Raw genomic sequence first — 18,805 nt, 5'->3', positions numbered from 1 at the left:
TGACTGTGACATCCGTTATCACCCCGGCAAGGCTAACGTCGTAGCCGATGCCTTGAGTAGGAAAGATCGAGTTAAGCCATTGCGAGTGCGAGCGCTGGGGGTGATAGTCCAGTCGAACCTTTCGGACCTGATTCGAGTCGCTCAACGTGAGGCGTTGAGAGAGGAACAATTGGAAAAGAAGGAACTTTCCGGCAATGAGAAGAATTTCGAACAGCGCGTGGACGAAATGCTCTATTTCAAAAATCGGGTTTGGATCCCGACCCTCCATGATCTTCGTGAATTAATCTTGAACGAAGCGCATAGATCGAAATATTCCATACATCCGGGATCGGATAAGATGTACAAGGATGTGAAGGAGATCTACTGGTGGCCGGGTATGAAAAAGGATATAGCAACGTATGTCGGTAAGTGTTCGACTTGTGCGAGAGTTAAGGCGGAGCCCCAGAAACCCTCGGAGATGTTACAACAACCGGAAATTCCCGAGTGGAAGTGGGAGCAAATCACGATGGATTTTGTGACACATCTCCCTAAGACGTCCCGAGGACATGATGCAATTTGGGTAATCGCGGATCGATTAACCAATCCTCGCATTTCATCCCAATCCGTGACGATTACCACAATGAATTCTCGCCCAAATTCATGATGGTGAAATGGTATCTCGTCGTGGAGTACCATTTTCAATTATCTCAGATCGAAATAGTCATCCTACTTTCATTATTGGAAGGCGGGGAAGGAAGCATCGAGAGCTTGAAGTTTTCTATGGGTGAAGTAATTATCACCAATTTGTGAAATGGAAAATGGGCGTCAATCAAGCCATAAGATTTGAATTGATTCGAGAAACAACCAATCAGATTTATAATATTTAAGATAAGTTGAAAGCAGCGCGGGATTGGCAAAGGATTTATGCCAACATTCAAAGGAAACCATTGTCACTGGAAAGAGGTGACAAGGCATTTTTAAGGCATCACCTTAGAGAGGTGATATGAGGTTGGCAAAACCGAAAATAGCTCCTTAATATATTGGACCTCATGAGACTATCTCCATGATTGGTCATTTAGTTTATCGATTAAAGCACTCCAGGGGCTAAGTACTATACATGATGTTTTGCCATGTATACGGATTGAAAAGCACCTAAGCGACGAGGCAACGAAAGTACTAGTAATGGAGGTACTCATAGAAGACATGCTTGATATCATAAATAATTCCGTAGAGATAGTAGACGGGGAAAACTAAACATTTTGGACATACCAAGCTTTATTGATTAAGATTAAGTGGAATTCATAGCGAGAATCAGATTATACCTGGTAACGCGAGGGTGAATTCTGAAGGAAAAACCCCCACCTTTCTTTCGGAAGGGTATAGTGGGCATGTAAAATTTCGAGGACGAAATTTCTTAACGGCGGGAGAATGTAACGATTCCGACGAAACCAGGTATACCCTAACCGGTAGACAATAGTTACGTTATATTTAACGTCGGGTACATGAATTACCATAGTAATTATACGAGAATACATGGTTCACTGTAGTGATTGTACGTGAATATATAATTCATCGTATTGAATATGCGATTAATCGATCGATAGTTATTGAAACCCGAACGAATCGAGGGTTCAATTATAGACGATATCTATAATATTTAGTGATTTTACGAAGCATTAATGCTTCAGGATAAGTAAAGTACGGCACAGAAAAAGAATTTCGATTTAATGGTACGTCGGTACATTAAACGAAACCTTTAATACCAAACCGAGCAAGAGACGATCAATCAAGCCGAAAAAGATGCGCAATTATTAATAATATGATGTTTTAAGTTAATGAAAGTCATGGTTTAAGTTTTTAAAGTGGTTTTATATAAAGTTCATTTTTAAGCCGAAAACGACCGTTTTATCCTCGTTTTAAGCCGAATTAAACATTTAACCGAAAAATGAAATGAACCAGATTATCCAAAACATTATCCGGATTGCGAATATCCAAATGAGTGGCCAAGAATGGAGAGGTGGGTCCCACCCCACCCCCCTCATACACCGATCGGAATTAAGGGGTGTTACCCCATCACTTTGTTATTTTTTTTCTCAACAAACATTCAACAATCTTCAATTCTCTCCACAAGATCATTCAAAAGGCCCGGAATTTTAGCAAGAGAAACAAGGTAAAAATCGAGTTATATACGTTTCCATATTCGTTTCTTGAGTTTATTTGCAAGAAAATGAGGTTTCAAAGATGAAAACCGATTCTTGCATGATCAAGTGATGTATACGGGTTATACAAGGGATATTGGTCCAAGAAAGGAGTTAAACGAACCAAAAACGAATTTTTACGGTTTAAACATTAGTTTTGAAACAATAACCGAAACTATAGTGTAAGAGGCTTGATTGTGAGTGTAACTTGCTTGGTATTGTGGTATGTTGGTTGTAGGTTCTGTATTTAGTGGTAGATAAGGCGGAAAGACGAGTTTGTAGCTTGTAGTGGCGGAAAACGAAAGGTATATTCGGTTTATGTTCAGTTATGGATTTTTGGACAGATTGTTTACGGTTTAGAGTTAGGTCATAAAATTTGACAGAGGTGTTAAACACATGAAAATAAGAGTTCTGTGAAATTTTGGTAATTTTTGGACAAAGGATGAATATTTGGTGAATTTAATGCTCGGTTTTGGCCAAAAATGGTGAAAAAATAGTTAAATATCATGAAAAATTCTGGACAATTCCAGATAAGCTTTTTATAACATGTATAAGTTACACACAAAATTTTAGGTCAGTTGGAGAAGTCTAAGTAGGCTTTTCGGTTAAACGAATTCTAGGGTTTTCTAGATCGGTTTTAGTGAAAATGGCATGTAAAAAGAGATTTTGGTTTTGGAAAAATTACAGGGGACTATGTGGATGGCAGGGGTCATCCAGGAAAAATTTGGGATTTTTCTAAGGTCGTTTGGTATTTACGACATATTTAGTGTTTAAATGGTGTTTAAAAATAGATAAATAAATTGTAAATATAAAAATTAATTCTGGAAATATTTTTATAAATTTCCCCACTGTCAAAATGTTATTTGTGTAAAATCTCAAGATCCGAGGATGAACGGATATTTATTTGGAATAAAAGTGAACTTTTATAATATAAAACGCGTAAACCAGCAAAGTTCGGGTAGACGAGCTGACTGGTGTATAAAAACCCTAAAAATGAACTATTTTCATATAACTGAGTTAAACAAGTAAAAATAAATTATCCGAAAATAATTCGGATGATTTGGGTAATTTTAAACGATTTAACAGTTTCCGGTGCACTAAAGACGGAAACGGGTCCCGCGGCCAATCGGGACGTCTAAACCGAACTCTAATTTCACAACTTTAATTAAATTATCAGTCAACAACTATTTTCGGGTCGTGTGTGACCAAACTCAATTTGAAACGTAAAAACGGATAACCGTGCTAGGCAAGCAAAACGGGGAAATGAACTAATAGTAGTTTTGACTACTGAACTCTAAACGATATCACAATCTGAGTCCGGAGAAGTGTTTCTGGGTTAACATTGCCCCCGTAATGGGTACAGTACTGGGTTAACAGTGTCCCCAGATGTACCGGTCAACACGGTTAAAGCTATATTAATAGTGATTGTATAGTAACGATCGTAGGGATCATATTACAGATTGGACGTGTTAACTGATAATGACTGTTGTTACCTGCTTGCATGTGCTAAGGTGAGTTTCACGAGCCCCTTTTTCTGAATTGTTTTTAAATATTTTCCCGGGGCGGAAAGCATGTTACTATTGAAATGTTTAAGTACATACTGAACGCATGGATTTGCGTGTATTTATAAATATTCGATTGTACGGGAATCGTACGAAATGGGTACAGTACTGGGTTAACAGTGTCCCCAGATGTCCCTAGAAGTGTTTCTGGGTTAACATTGCCCCCGGAATGGGTACTGTACTGGGTAACAGTGTCCCCAGATGTCCCTAGAAGTGTTTCTGGGTTAACATTGCCCCCGGAATGAGTACTGTACTGGGTTAACAGTGTCCCCAGATGTCCCTAAAAGTGTTTTTGGGTTAACATTGCCCCCGGAATGGGTACTGTACTGGGTTAACAGTGTCCCCAGATGTCCCTAGAAGTGTTTCTGGGTTAACATTGCCCCCGGAATGGGTACTGTACTGGGTTAACAGTGTCCCCAGATGTCCCTAGAAGTGTTTCTGGGTTAACATTGCCCCCGGAACGGGTACAGTACTGGGTTAACAGACGTTTCACTTGTGGGCTCAGCATAATTACATCGATAATATTATATTTTGATATTAATTTATCATGGTTTACTCGAATTGTGAAACTCACCAACTATTCGTAGTTGACCCGTTTTCTCACATGCTTTTCAGGTACAATTAAGATGAAGTGATTGCTTACGTGCTAAGTGCTTGATGTGTGTAAGATTTGCGTGTGGAATATTATGATACATTATATTAAATAGAAATATGTATCGTATTGTATGATGTGTGTATCACCTAGACGGTAATGAAGTATGAGATAATGTAATTTGAAGTATATTAATGTATTCAGTTTTCTTTATAAACAATGTGGTTGATATCAGAGGTGTCTGTTGCATCCCGTTTACGTTTCCGCTGCGGTTACGGGGTGTTACAGGAACAAAGGGCAAACATAGAGCTGAGTATGATGGAAGCTAAAAAGAAACATCCATTAGTTGTGAAATTGAGAAGAATTGGAATAAGTTTTGAGACTCTGGCTGCTATGAATGATGATGAGTTAAATCAGAGACTTGAGGAAGAAAATGAAAAGATCAAAAGAGTAATGCAACAAAAGAATAGAGATGCTCAGAAACATAGAGAATATCTAAGGAGGCATGGATATTCTGAAAAAGATTTGAGCCACTTCAATCATGATAAGCTCCAAGATCTATACAATAGTGAACGAGAGAAAGTGATAGAAAAACGTGTAAAAGAAAATGAAAAGATTGAAAAATTGGAAGCTTTGAAAAAGAAGTTTGGAGGTATGTGTGGATACCTGCTGGAGAAAGGGTTAAAACCTAAGATAGTTGGGAACTTATCAAGAGAATCAGTGTTGGACCAGTACAATAAAATTAAAAGAAAGGAAAAATTGAAGAGGGTACAAACTGTGAGCTCATCCAAGAAGTCTGAACCAACTGCTGAACCTCAAACAAAGAAAAGAAGAATTCAAACTTTGAGGGAAAGGTCAAAAGAACAATTCAGACCGGTTGAAACCCCAACTCCTCAAGAAGTTAAGCCTGAACCTGAAGATGAACTAATTGTTCCTTGGGAGAATGAAGAGATGATAAATATTCTAAGGGGCATAATGATTAATCAAAGGGGAATGGATGAAGCTTCATTTAATGCCTTAGAAAAGCAAGACTTGAAAGAACTTTTCTACATGCAAAAGGCTGACTGGGAAAAGGCTCTATGGGAAAGTGATAACCCTAGAAGCTTTGTTGATGGAGTGTTTGTGCCTGCAGGATTGTCAAACAATCCTGGAATACAAAAAATGATAAAAATTCTATGGAAAGAGGCAGGACACAATGTCGATGAACTTATTCACATTCCACCTGAAATGGTAGAATCAATCTACATTAAAACTTTCAACTTGGAGCCTAGAAAACCCAAGAAGTCTATTCCTTTCAGGCCTCCAATTTCAAGAAGATATCCACAAAGTGGAAGAGGTGAATCAAGTAGGAGTGGATCACAAAGAACAGGAAGACCACAATCAGATGTAGATCTCCCAAAACAACTCTACTATGATTCTGTATCTGAGTCTCTTAGAGTAATTATGGAAAGTAGGTAACTGAGAGACATTGTTGTGAAGAGTGACTTTCATGAATACTCTCATGAACAACTGGAGAGGATGGCAGATCTCATTTTGTATGATTACAGAAACAGGAGCAAGAGGGCTGGAAGATAACAGAATGATCTATCCAAGTACCTAAGAGAAGAAGCTGACGAAGGTTTCCAATTCCTAAATGAAAAAGAGAAGCTGGAAAACCGTCCAACTTCACAGGTCTAAGAGAACTGCAAAGTTAAGAATGATGGACATTGCTTAAAGGAACTAAAAGATAATTGTCAAAGATAAAAATCCTTTGTCAAATATGAATACATGCATCAGTCTTCAAAGAAGAATGACACGCCCCAACTACACAGTTCAAAAGAATGGCATCATTACTAAGATTGATTATAAAGAAGATGTTTACCAGTATGTGCTAAGAAACTCTGATGGAAAAGTACTGGGGATAATCAAAATAGATGAAGACTTGACTTACCTGCATGATGAAGATCTGATGGATACAAGGGATTTGGTTATTCTAGAAAGTCACAATCACTACCAAATCCTTAATATCTTTAAGCTGAGAGCTGCATCAGTAATAGTTGACAGAAGACAAGCTGCCTACAATGAGAGGAAGAGACAAGACTCATAGAGTAGGATTTACTTTGAAATGTCTTTTGACAAACTTTTGAATATGTAATTGTTTATGTAATTTAATTATGTAACTTTGACCTTAATTTGATGTGTATTTTTAATCCTGTGTAAGTAACTATAGATGTGTTTTGGGACAGCTAAGGTATTCCAATCTAGGGGGAAATTGTTGAGTCAAGATTTGACCCAAAACTGACAAGATTGAAGATTGGAATCTTCTCAACCTCCTCAGAATTCGCTAAGTATGGATCCGGGCACACCGTAGACTTCCGAGCAAGCTTTTACATAGCGGGTACGATATCTTGTCTATCGGGCAGGGTTACCTTCTTGAAGTCTTCTTTAGTGGATATCTGGGCAGGGTTTGCAAATTAGTGTATTACCGAGCATGGTTCACTAGTTTATGCTTATCCGGGCAAGGATCACTTTATCAAGCAAGTCTGTTCTTCATAGCCAAGTAAAGATCACTCCCGAGTAAGCTTTTGGCTAACCAAGCTCATGAATCCAAGTAATTGGAAGATCGGGCAAGGTATTCATTAATAAGTATGGTCCAAGTATGCTTGATGTCTTGATGGAATATCTTAAGAATCATCGGGCAAGGTTCAACTCAAGCAAGGAACAGTGCTACCAAGCACAATTTGCTAATAAGCTATTCACTAGCAAAGGGTTGAAGGGACCATTGAAGAACAAGGTTGCTTGTAAGGGTTTGTTGGGCAAAGTCTGGCAAAGTCAAGAAGATTGAAGTCTACCCGGTGAGTATTTTACTTGATAAAATACTCTTCAAGTAAAGTCTACCCGGAAACTGATCCCGAGCACACTTCTATGTTACCAAGTTATGAAGGATGGCAGAGCATACTCGGAAAGACAAAATTGATGCAGAGCCTACCCGGAAGACTTGTTTTACACTTAGGATTATTTCTGAATATGTTTTATCATTTAGGGTTTCTAGAAGGAATGACAGCTGTCCAAAGATGTCAGGCCTATAAAAGGAATAATTAGGGCACACCTGAGGAGAGACACACACACAAGGCGGCCAAGGTTGATAGACTCATTAATTCAGAAAGAATATTTGAGTGTGACGGCTTTCTTAGAATAGTACGAACATAACCTTCCCACAAGAAATCCTAAATCGATTATCCTTTTGTATGATGATTTTCGTATGAATGGAAATCTTTTGAGTGAATCTTGTGTGTGTCAGTTACATATGAATATTGATAGCAAATACCCTGTTTATTATTGATTCCGCCTTTATTAAACAGTAATCTTTCTAAATATAGCAACCCGTCATTAACTCCCTTGTCGACACATTTATTTGTGTGAGTTATGACATGATTTGAGTAAGATCCAGCTGAAATCGGGGACCTGACAAGGTTGTATGATTACTAAGTATCTTTGTGTATACTTTTGTAATTCTTTCATGAATATGTGCATTTGAGTAAACTGGGATGTTTATTTTAAAATTTGTCTCATTCGAGCATACTTGACAAATTCTTGATGTGATTATGTTTTTGATTATGTCCTACTACTTTGACCTTGAAATATAAGTGTTTTCGAGTAAACTTCATTATCTCGAGTACAATTTATGCTTGGAGCACATTTATATGTTAAGCTTTGACATTCTATGTGTCCTCAAGCATACTTGATGTTTTAAAGTATTTTCGAGTAAAATTTGTTCTTCGAGCATACTTGATAGCATATCAATGGACAAAGTGAACTCTTTGCTTAATTAGTTTCTTTCTAGTAAACTACAAAGTTTTAGACTATTTGAGTTAGGTTTGATATTTAGGAATATTTCTAGGTTACTTTAATTGAGAGCTTTATTGATCTCGAGGAAAGTAGTCTATTTGAACTATTATACTTGTTTAAGTGGCTTTTGATTAACTTCTTGAGCAATCTTGTATATTCGAGTATACTTCTTTCTTTTTCTCACTTGGTATATATCTAATAAAGTTGAATCAAGCAAACTTTATTTTCGAGCAAGCTTTGGTCTAATACCTTGGTCGAGCAAGCTTTGTGCCTGAAAATTTAAAAATGGGGTGTTTGGCAGTATTCAGATACCAAACGACAAAAAGCATACAAAACCCACTTTTAAACACAAAAGGGTAGAGTATAGAATCGGGACATAGAAAAATTTTCATTTACTTCTCTCTCTCTCCCCCCTCTATTATACCTAGTTTACTCGTGACCTAAGTTATTGAACCGTAGCCTACCGAATCACTTTAAATTTAATCAACTCTAATTTCGACTTGATAAGCTTTGATTAAATGATTTCCGCGACTCATTATGTGTGTTTAGGTCTTTAGTTTTCTAATTTACTAACATATCTATTTTATAATGACTATCCTTTTATGCTTTCTTCTTCAATTATATATACATGCATGTTCAGATTATGTTCAATTGACTAAATTATGCTTTGAATATGTGTTTTTTCTTGATTGTGTGTAGATATGGCGTATAAATTTGAAACTTAAATAGTATATGTAAAAGATCATCTGTGTGTGATAGACTATTCAGATATTATCTTCAATGAAAATCAATTCAACACTGTTGATGGAGCATCATAGCTCTTTTATCTAAAGAAGTTAATCAAGTATTACAAAATTTACCCTGAAGAATTTGATGAAAGATTATATAGAACAAGTGTCTCTGAAGCTACTTCAGAGAATAATATTGACTTGGACAGATTATGGTCCAAGGTTGCTGATAAAAACACTAAATAATCTTTTCATAAGAATGCTTTTAATGTTAAATCTAATGAAGAACAAAATGAACATGTTGATCACCCCCAAGATCAAGAAAATCATGTCTTGAATGATGAACATACAAGTAACCAGCAAGATTAAGAAAAAGTTGATAGACAATCATTATTTGAAACCTTGTTTCAAGACTTAGACACTGGAAGTGATCTGGCTTCAACATCAACTCATATTGTTGAAGAAGAAGCTGTTATGAACAATGCAGCATCAGATTTAGCCATTAAAGAACATGATCTTAATGATACAAATCTTGATTCAACAAATTCTTCAAATATTTTTTTATTTATATATAATTTACTATAAAACGATTACGATAAAGTGGCAGGCAATCGGGCTACAAGCTGCGCCGCAACCCCCTTTTGAATAGCAAACCCAATCCTGCTAAAAACGAAGCTTTGGGACCTAGGCGCTGAAGAGGTTCCGTGTACGACACGCTGAATCCTACTAAAAAAATTCACAGCCTTTGGCCAGAAAACCAAATGTATTAAAGGCAAATGGTAGAAAGACATGTTGATTATCTAAACAAGCTTTCTCGTGTTTAACAACTTTGCCCAATTCAGCCTTCAACGCAGCCTGAACCGCAACAAACCCTCGGTCCCTGAGCCAAACTTTTTTTAAAAAGATATCATCCTGCTGAAAACATAATTGGTGATCTTCATGAGAGAGTAACAAGAACTGCATCTGAATTTGGAAACATCTGTTTGTACTCATTCTTCTTTTCCCAAATTGAACCCAAGAACATTGTTCAAGCCTTAAAAAACAATAGTTGGGTGGAAGCTATGCAAAAGGAGTTGGCTCAGTTCAAGAGTTTACAAGTCTGGGAACTTGTTGATAAGCCAAGAGTAAAGTTTGCAATTACCACCAAATGAATTTTCAGGAACAAGAAGGATGAAAGAGGGATTGTAATGAAGAACAAGACAAGACTAGTTGAACTAGGATGCTTACAAGAAGAATGGATTGATTTTGAAGAGGTTTTTGCTCTAGTAGCAGGGCTAGAAGCTATTAGAATTTTCTTAGCCTATGCTGCTTCTAAAATTATCAGAGTATTTCAATTAGATGTCAAATCTGCTTCCTTAAATGGTAAGATTAAAGAGGAGGTTATGTCACTCAACCTCCAGGCTTTGAGGATCCTAGGTATCCTAATAGAGTTTATAAAATGAACAAAGCTCTATATGGACTACATCAAGCTCCAAGAGCTTGCTATTATCGTCATACATTCTAATAACTTACTAATTGAATCCGATATTAAATTCCTTACAATACTAGATAATACCAAAACTTGATAATATTATCTTGTATTGTAACAAATTTAATATAGGATTCAACTAGTAAGTTATTAGAATTTATAACAACCATTTCCTTAGTTTAAATTTATAATAGGTAGAATATGCAGTGCCAAGTGTCGTTAAATGTAGTGAGTCAGTGTGCCATGTGTCAACACCTGAACCTACGACCCTTGCATGCATGCCACCTCATTAGACACGTGTTATGTGTGTGTAACATTTGTCGCCATGTGTCGCAATAATCATGATAAGTGTCATGATTTTTGACAAGTGTCGACGTATGAGCATGACTCCATTCTACATGCGACAAGTGTCTAGATGACTCATTAATTGATTTACTATATATAGAAGGTTCGGGTGGCAGTTTTGACATACCGAGAAACCCGACCAGTCATGACACGTACATCAGAAACCACACAACTTCCTATCTTTTTCACTTTTCGTCATCCTAAATATATTATGCTAGGAACCATCCAAATTTAAGTGTTGAAGTTAATCTAGAGCCACTTTTGGAGCTATGTTAAGGAGTTATAAAAGATAAACTGTAGTATCACACTAAGGAACCATCATCTTCACCCCTAATTCTAAGGTAAAAACCTACAATTATTTAAGTTATGATTTCTTTCAAATATTTGATAATAAGTTGTTCATGCAATTAGATAAATCACACAAACAAAGACCCGCACCAAATAAAATGTAAAAAAATGGAAATTTTGAAGATGTGTATGCATGTGTATATAGTTGCGAGCCTGTATGTGTGTATACATATTTGTGTTTTGTTAACTAGTTACATAGAAATGCTAGTTTGTTAAGTTTAAATGACGATCCACGTTGATGATTGTTATACAAGTTAGTCCATATATAAAATATGCATAAAATATATAATTGGTCATTCATGAATTACACACACGCACACACATATATATATATATACATACTATATTAAAATACATATAGGAAGGACAACGTTTTAATTTACACAAAACTCTTAAAATTAAGAGTTTACTACTCTTCATGCACCATGTACAACTTTGAATAGCACACCGTACACTCCCGTGTCATGTGGATTGTCAAAATTCAAATAAGCCCGCTTAAGAGTTTTTGAATTACCTTTTGCAGATCTCACAAACAAAACCCTAGATCTCATTCTATTCCATCATCACACCCACCCCTGACTTTCTTGACTCGTTTACTATGCTATCAAAACCGCATCAGGTACATAAATCCCCCAAACACACTTGTTTTCAGTCAAAGTTTACACCTTTGACGCGGTGGCAACTTTTCAGGCTATGAGCGAGTTTAGGTACAATTTTCTACAATAATCAGTTGTATGTTCATTTTAAAACTTATTTCTACCTCTGAATTTATAAAAGATCGACCACTAATGATAAAATTGTTAATTTTGTTTTTGTTTCAGAAAATAGATGCACTGTATTGATATGTCAATAAAGTGAAACTGATTCATAATCTCAGGTTTAATTTTGTTCTTATATTCACTATTAATTACCTGTTTTTGTGATGAATATCAAATTCAAGTATCGCTAAACAAGTGGTTAGAGTTTAAGTTTATTGTTAAGTAGGAAAAAGTGTACTTTTATGTAGACTTATGTATATATGCAAACATTAACGTATATATATATGCTGAATCGTATTAGTCTTTCATCGTGTAGTATTTGATCTGAGCTTAGGGTGTAAACGAGCCAAGCTGCTTGTGAGCTATGTAGTTTAAACTAGCTTGCTGTTCGATCTTAGCTTAAACGATCCCATTTCTAAAAATAAATTGTTTAATAAACGAGATTGAGATTCACTTATCGAGCACAATTAGTATATATTTACACAATAATGATTATTATATATATTTTGTGAAAAATAAACGAGATTGAGATTCAGTTATGGAATATTATTTACAACATAATTTTAAGTATGTTTGATATGCTAAGGGAGAATAGAGACCAGATCGTTTAGGCCCGCAAGCTGGCTCACGCTCGATAAGGGAAACTCGGGCTTGACCTCATTTAAGCTTGGCTTGATTTGTGCTTTTATATACTTGAATGTTGTATGACCGAAGCTGTGAATGACTAAACAGATAAAGATCAAGCTATCGTTCGATTCGGTTTAGCTATGTTTGATTATATAGGACAGTCGTAACCATAACCAAATCGAACAGTATTAACCATAGCCAAACCATAGTCGTCGACTAATCTCAATCAAAACTAGCAAGAGGTTGATTATGGGTTCTCAACTTGAAATTAGGGGTTTTCAATATTTGCATATTTTTTGTGTATTAATCACATCGGATGATTAGGTGTAAATACTCGATTCAGGTGATGCCTTATTAGTAATAACGTTGTAATTTCTAAAATTGTGTTTGGTTACGTTTTTTAGATATCTATTTTCAGCACTCTTCATACTTTTCTATAGGTTATAGTAAATTGATGTACACGCATATTGAGATTTTAAATTCTTATCTCTGTGAACAGACTCTGTTTGAAGCCGAAAAAGCGACTGAAATCCATTCAATATCAATCGGATGTAAGTGTTTTGTTTAGTTCTACAATTTCAATGTCAACTTGTCATCCAGTTTGGTTTAAGCCCTAAGTTCTTTTACTTTTATCAATATTTACTTGTTATTAACAATGCGGTGTCTATCTCTTAGGTTAACTCTGTTGACGATTTCAGTTTTACCAAAAAAAAAACAATGCATGAAGATATATTCATTGGGTACCTGCAACATCCACAACTTATTTGAACCAAAATTATGGAGCATATTATCACAACCTACCAGGTTTATGTTTTTAATTAATATTTGGATATATAAATAGTTGTTTGAATTTTATATATGTTCAAACTTCGTATAAGATTTGGTCAAACAGTCAAAATAAGCAAAATAAGCAAAAATAACTTAGAAGGGCAGAATGGTAATTATATGAAAATCGTTGAGATACCGGAAGACCAAATTGGAAAAATTAGTTGTTTTATATGGTGGGCTTAATCTTACAATTGGGGAAAATAGACAAATACACAAAAATTAAAATACTTAACTTTGACTTTTTATTTTTGTTAAAGTTGGTCTTTTGGCGAATTAGACTTTGTTAAAAGGCATGACCTTTTGGCAAACGTTGAAATCATTTATTCATCATCTATTTATAATATTTTTAAATGTTTTAAATCGTTGTCACATATTACAAATATAGGAATCTTGAGGTGGCACCGACTAAAAGTTTTTGCCAGGCAACGGGCCGGAAGGAAGACTTACCCAAGAATTCAGTTGCTGACTCGTCTAATGAAAACAAAGATGATGCAACAAATTTTGATGTGCAGATGTGTCAACAAATACTGAAAAAGAAAAGGGAGGTTGGGGACATGCGTCAATTTTAGTTTTACTCTCTGATTGGTAACATTTGAAACTTTTTTTGGATTTACAGTAGACCAGATCTACTAGATGCTGCACTGCTGCGGCCCGGTAGATTAGATCGCCTACCTTTCTGCGATTTTCCATCACCACAAGAACGACTGGATATTCTTACTGTTCTTTCTAGAAAGGTGAGAATTATTAAAAGTTACGTATTTGACCCGTTACCTTGTAAACGGGTCGATCGGGTTATGCTTATATCTCTTAACGGGTCAAATGGGTCAAGTCAATGAGTCAAACAATGTCAAATTCATCAGAAGAGAGTTCAATACAAATGCATTCTAAATTATATTATAAGTTGTTTGTGGGTTGGCCCACCTTAAAATTACCATTTTAACCCAAACCCACTTTGACCCACCAATTTTGCCTATCTTTTTAAGGATTAGGGGTGTTAAACGGGTTGTGTTTGCCTGTTGGTGGATCCAACCCGACGCAACCTGAAATTTTAACACAAACCTGAACATGACTCGTTTGTCCCGAAACTTTTTATTGTTTTTATATACTAATACATTAAATTTACATTTTTACAACAAAATATTATAAAACAATTTTCATATTAGGTATAAAATTTTATGTCAATTTTCTTTTCAGTTTTAAATTTTATCGTAGGATACCCAAAAATTTAATCTATTAAAAAACATTTAAATAAAAAGTAAGGGTTCGTGGGTAGCCCGAACACGACCTGTTTTGGATAAATGGGCTTGCATGGTTTGACTTGAAACTACCTCGACCCGTTTATACCAAACCCAAATCCATGAATTTCGTGTTAGGTTCGTGTGGTGTTAGAACTTCACACCCGTATTAAGGACGCACAATCTCATTTTCAACCTTTTGAATATCAGTTACCGTTGGCTATAGATTTTAATTTAGAAGCCATAGCTCAAAAGACGGAAGGATTTAGTGGAGCGGATCTCCAGGCTCTGTTATCGGATGCACAACTGGCGGCTGTTCACGATCTTTTAAACATAAAAGAAGCCCACAAGCCCGGAAATATGCCACTCATTACCAATACACTTTTACGGTCCATTTGTGACAATGCGCGACCTTCGGTTTCAGAAGCTGAAAAACAGAGATTATACAATATTATGGCCAGTTTTTGGATGCTAAAAGATCTGCTGTTGCACAAGTATTTCTCATACACCCTTTTGAATTTTTTGGTCAACGAGATTTTTTTTTTGTTAAAATTATGATTGATCAAGATTCTTTTAAGTTAGCGTCAATATGCATTATAATAGGACTGCTAAACCCGTTGTGTTAGCATGGCCCGTTACGAACCTGAAAACTATGCCAGACATATATGCATTATATTAGGACTGCTAAACCTGTTGTGTTAGCATGGCTCATCATGAACCTGAAATTGTCAGACGAACATTCAAGGGTTGGTACAAACATAACCTATATAACCCGAAATTGTTTTTTTTAGTTTTTTACGTGTTAATACTTTATAATTACAACTTTACTACAAAATTGGAAGTTTATATAAAATATATATCTCTTGATTATTAATATTATGTCAGTTTCTGTTTTTCTAAAGTTTAACATAAAATACTTAATCAGTATAATTATTAAGAACAAACACTTTTCTTAGAAAAGAACTGAAAAGAACGAGTTAGTTGGGCCAACCCAACACGGCTTGTTTAGCTAAGTGTGTTCGTGAGACATGAAATTGACCAGAAACCACAAATTTCTTATCGGGTTCGTGTTGTGACAAAATGGGTGGGTTGGGTCACTTGGGTGAAGTCATCAAAACGGGTCATCTTTTACCTGGATTTTTGTTCCTTGTTTTTTTTAATAAAATTATGATCATGAAAGATATGTTATTTCAACCATTCTGTAATGTTGTTAAATTGACCGGAGCATATGCGTTTGACTGAGCCAATTTCTTGACTTGACTCTTTGTGCAGTCAAGAGATGCAAAAGGGAAAAGAGCAACCCTTGCATGATGATTGACCAACCACTGTTTGATGCAATACATGGTTATTGCAATGGCGGCCCACGGAGATGGCAACTGAGTTTGCTACAGTCACGTTGCTGCCGGTGTGTTAATGCGACGGGTGTGGCACTATTCGATTGGTCATAATAAGAAACGTGTACTCTTTATATTTTTTTAAAGAAAACTATAATTGTAGATGGAAAATTATTATTCACCATCCATGGCAAATTCTTTACATTCGACTGTTGGTGCCTGTACTTTAAGTATGTTTAACGAAAGACCTGTATACTCTTTGAGTTGTGAAGTTAATAAGGTTAACTGCAAATGATGGTGAAATCTGGATTTTTATCAAAGGTTTGTGGGTGGTGTCAGATTTGTGAAATCAAATATAGGCAAACAATATAACGTATGCACCGTGTATTAACCTACCTTGTGTATTAACCTACCTTGTGTTACCGATTAACATGTGATACTAATGACAAATTACTATATGTGTTATTGTGTGCTACATGTTTTACTATGATACTTAAGAGTATGTATTGATGGTTACTTAACATGGTTTACTAACGATTCTCATTCGTTCAATTTTAATCTATATTTCTCTTCCAATTCAAAATACGAGACACAAAATCTAGAGAAGAAAAACAATTGAAAATCACTTTTAAATTGCAGTTGTTGCTTTGTTTATCATTCAAATCTGCCCAGCTAGAAAGCGCTTTTCACTTTTGAAAGACAAAGTGATTCAAACATTTGGATGATTCTTGGCATTATTAAATCCATGTTTATATTGCAAGCTAAAAACCCCCTTTGAACAGGGACGTGAACGAGTTGTGTAAAGCCCAAGCTCAACTCGTGAATATATGTGAAAGTTGAGACCGGCTTACTTTTCATTTATTAGCAAACTTATAAACATTTATAATTGTTTATATATATATATATATTATTTATAATTAAAAATTTTACATAACAATTTGTATTTACTTAACTTAATTATTTTATATATATCTTATATATATATATACTATATTATAATATATATACTTGAACGGATTGTAAATTATATGTGAGAAACCTTACCATAACACGTGTTTTTTTAACATAAACGAGTATCATGTTGTAACTTGTTGGCTCCGCCGCATCGCGCGGGCACCTATGTTAAATATAAAATATGTTATATGCATGATTGTGTAATGTAACTTTAAATATAAAATTGGCATATTATAAAAATATAAAACAAAAACCTAATGTTATGATAAAGATTCTGGATTTTTAAGACATGTTTAAGTGTTATAATAATTCGAAAATGATTAGATATCTTATACTTAATGGTCGTGATAAATAATACACGTGATTTACAAAAACAATGCACACTTTAAATAGTGCAAATGAATTTTTGGAAGTCACTCCATATAATATGAAAATATACAAGTTAAAACACATTTAAAATATTCATATTTTATGTGTTATGTGTTCAACGTGCTTTGCTTGGCTTAGATGGTAAACTATTTGCTTAAATGGTCAAAAATACGACTTTTCAATGCAAAACCGAAATAGTTTCAATAAATTGTTTTTAAAACAGCAAGGGAAACCAAATTTTAAATGTAAAATACATATTATAATGTATATAATAAAGTCAAGCTGGTAAAACTTTATTTAGGTGGTTCGCGTCATGACGCGAAAACGTTAAAGATGACTACTTTTATGTAAATGTTAACGAAACCGAAACAAAAATATTTTTATAAACTATACTATAAAACATATATATTTTCTGAATATAAAAGTGTTCTCATACTTAAAACCATAATATATTTATACAAAACGTTAACCGGTTCGCCGTTTGACGTGAAACCGGCGAAACTAGAGAAATAGTTTAAAAACATAAAGTTTATAAAACTTGGAGTAGAAGTGTATATTCTCAATATTAAAATTATACTAAATAATGTTTATTTATTATTAAATAGTTACTAATAGTACGTATGTGCATGAAATGAGTAATTTAGACTTACAATAATAGAGGACTATAATGTGTTAGGAGCTATGTGCTTTTGTTAGATTTAACAATTTCCAGTTTTTCGAACCAAGGTCGCTAGTGGTTCATTTGAAAACAAAGATAATGAAAACAACGAAAATAAACGTTTTTAAAAAATAAAACTTTTGTGTGAACGCATTAAGTTGAATGAACAACTTAAAATTTATAAACATGAATAGATTATTAAAACGTGCACTATATTAATACGACACAAGTGTTCGGACGCTATTGACGTATTACCCGCTAAAGGTGAGTTTCCTTAAAAACCCCCTCATTTTTAAATGAAATATATTTATTTTGTTTTGGGGGAAAGACATATTATATTTAAACATGTTATTTTACAGACTGTATTATAGTGGAATGATTTAAATTGGCTAAATAAATGTTAACGGAAATAAATAAAGGCACATAAATATTGATAGGTCTATTGGGGTGACGCCCCCACTTCCATTCCCGTTGGATTAAAATTGGGAGTATTTTGAGTTTGATATGTTTCGAGTTATCATTTTAATAGTCATACACGCATTGTAAGCTTAGCTAGTTTACAATTAATACGATTTGTTCAAGAAATAATATGTAAATTTTAAAGGTTTAAATTACCATTGTTAAAGAACGGTGAATAATCAGTACTACTGTTACTTAGGGTAACAAATTGGTATATAATAGTCGTTATACCATTATACCGTGAAATTATATAAATAAATATTTATTTGAGAACTCACCAACCTTTGTGTTGATAAAATTTTAAACATATTTTTCAGGTAACTAAGATGGAAGCTTTGTGAAGGAATGTGGGGTAATTAGGTGTCATGTTTGAAACCAAAAAAGTTGGACAAAAATATTATTTAAATAAATGTGTACTAAACTCATGTAAAATGATTTTATATTATAAATAAATGTCCAACTTGTGTAAATATTCGTGCTTGAATATTATTGGCTAAATAGCGTCTGTCACCGCCCAAATTAGCTTAATTAAGTA

The 18,805-nt window shown here is 34.7% G+C and overlaps 1 long non-coding RNA gene across 1 annotated transcript; it reads left to right on the top strand.

Moving 5' to 3' along the window:
- The first annotated feature begins 11,869 nt into the window (after positions 1-11,869).
- On the top strand, positions 11,870-13,212 carry LOC143559949 (uncharacterized). The gene is made up of 3 exons (XR_013140026.1): positions 11,870-11,925; positions 12,874-12,984; positions 13,109-13,212. It is a non-coding gene; the product is annotated as an uncharacterized LOC143559949 (long non-coding RNA).
- The last annotated feature ends 5,593 nt before the right edge of the window (positions 13,213-18,805 follow it).

This window comes from Bidens hawaiensis, unplaced genomic scaffold, assembly GCF_021521415.1.
Source record: "Bidens hawaiensis isolate Kalapana, Puna unplaced genomic scaffold, B.hawaiensis_p1.1 tig00020130_1, whole genome shotgun sequence".
Taxonomy (NCBI): Eukaryota; Viridiplantae; Streptophyta; class Magnoliopsida; order Asterales; family Asteraceae; genus Bidens; species Bidens hawaiensis.
This window is presented reverse-complemented; position numbering and strand designations above follow the sequence as displayed.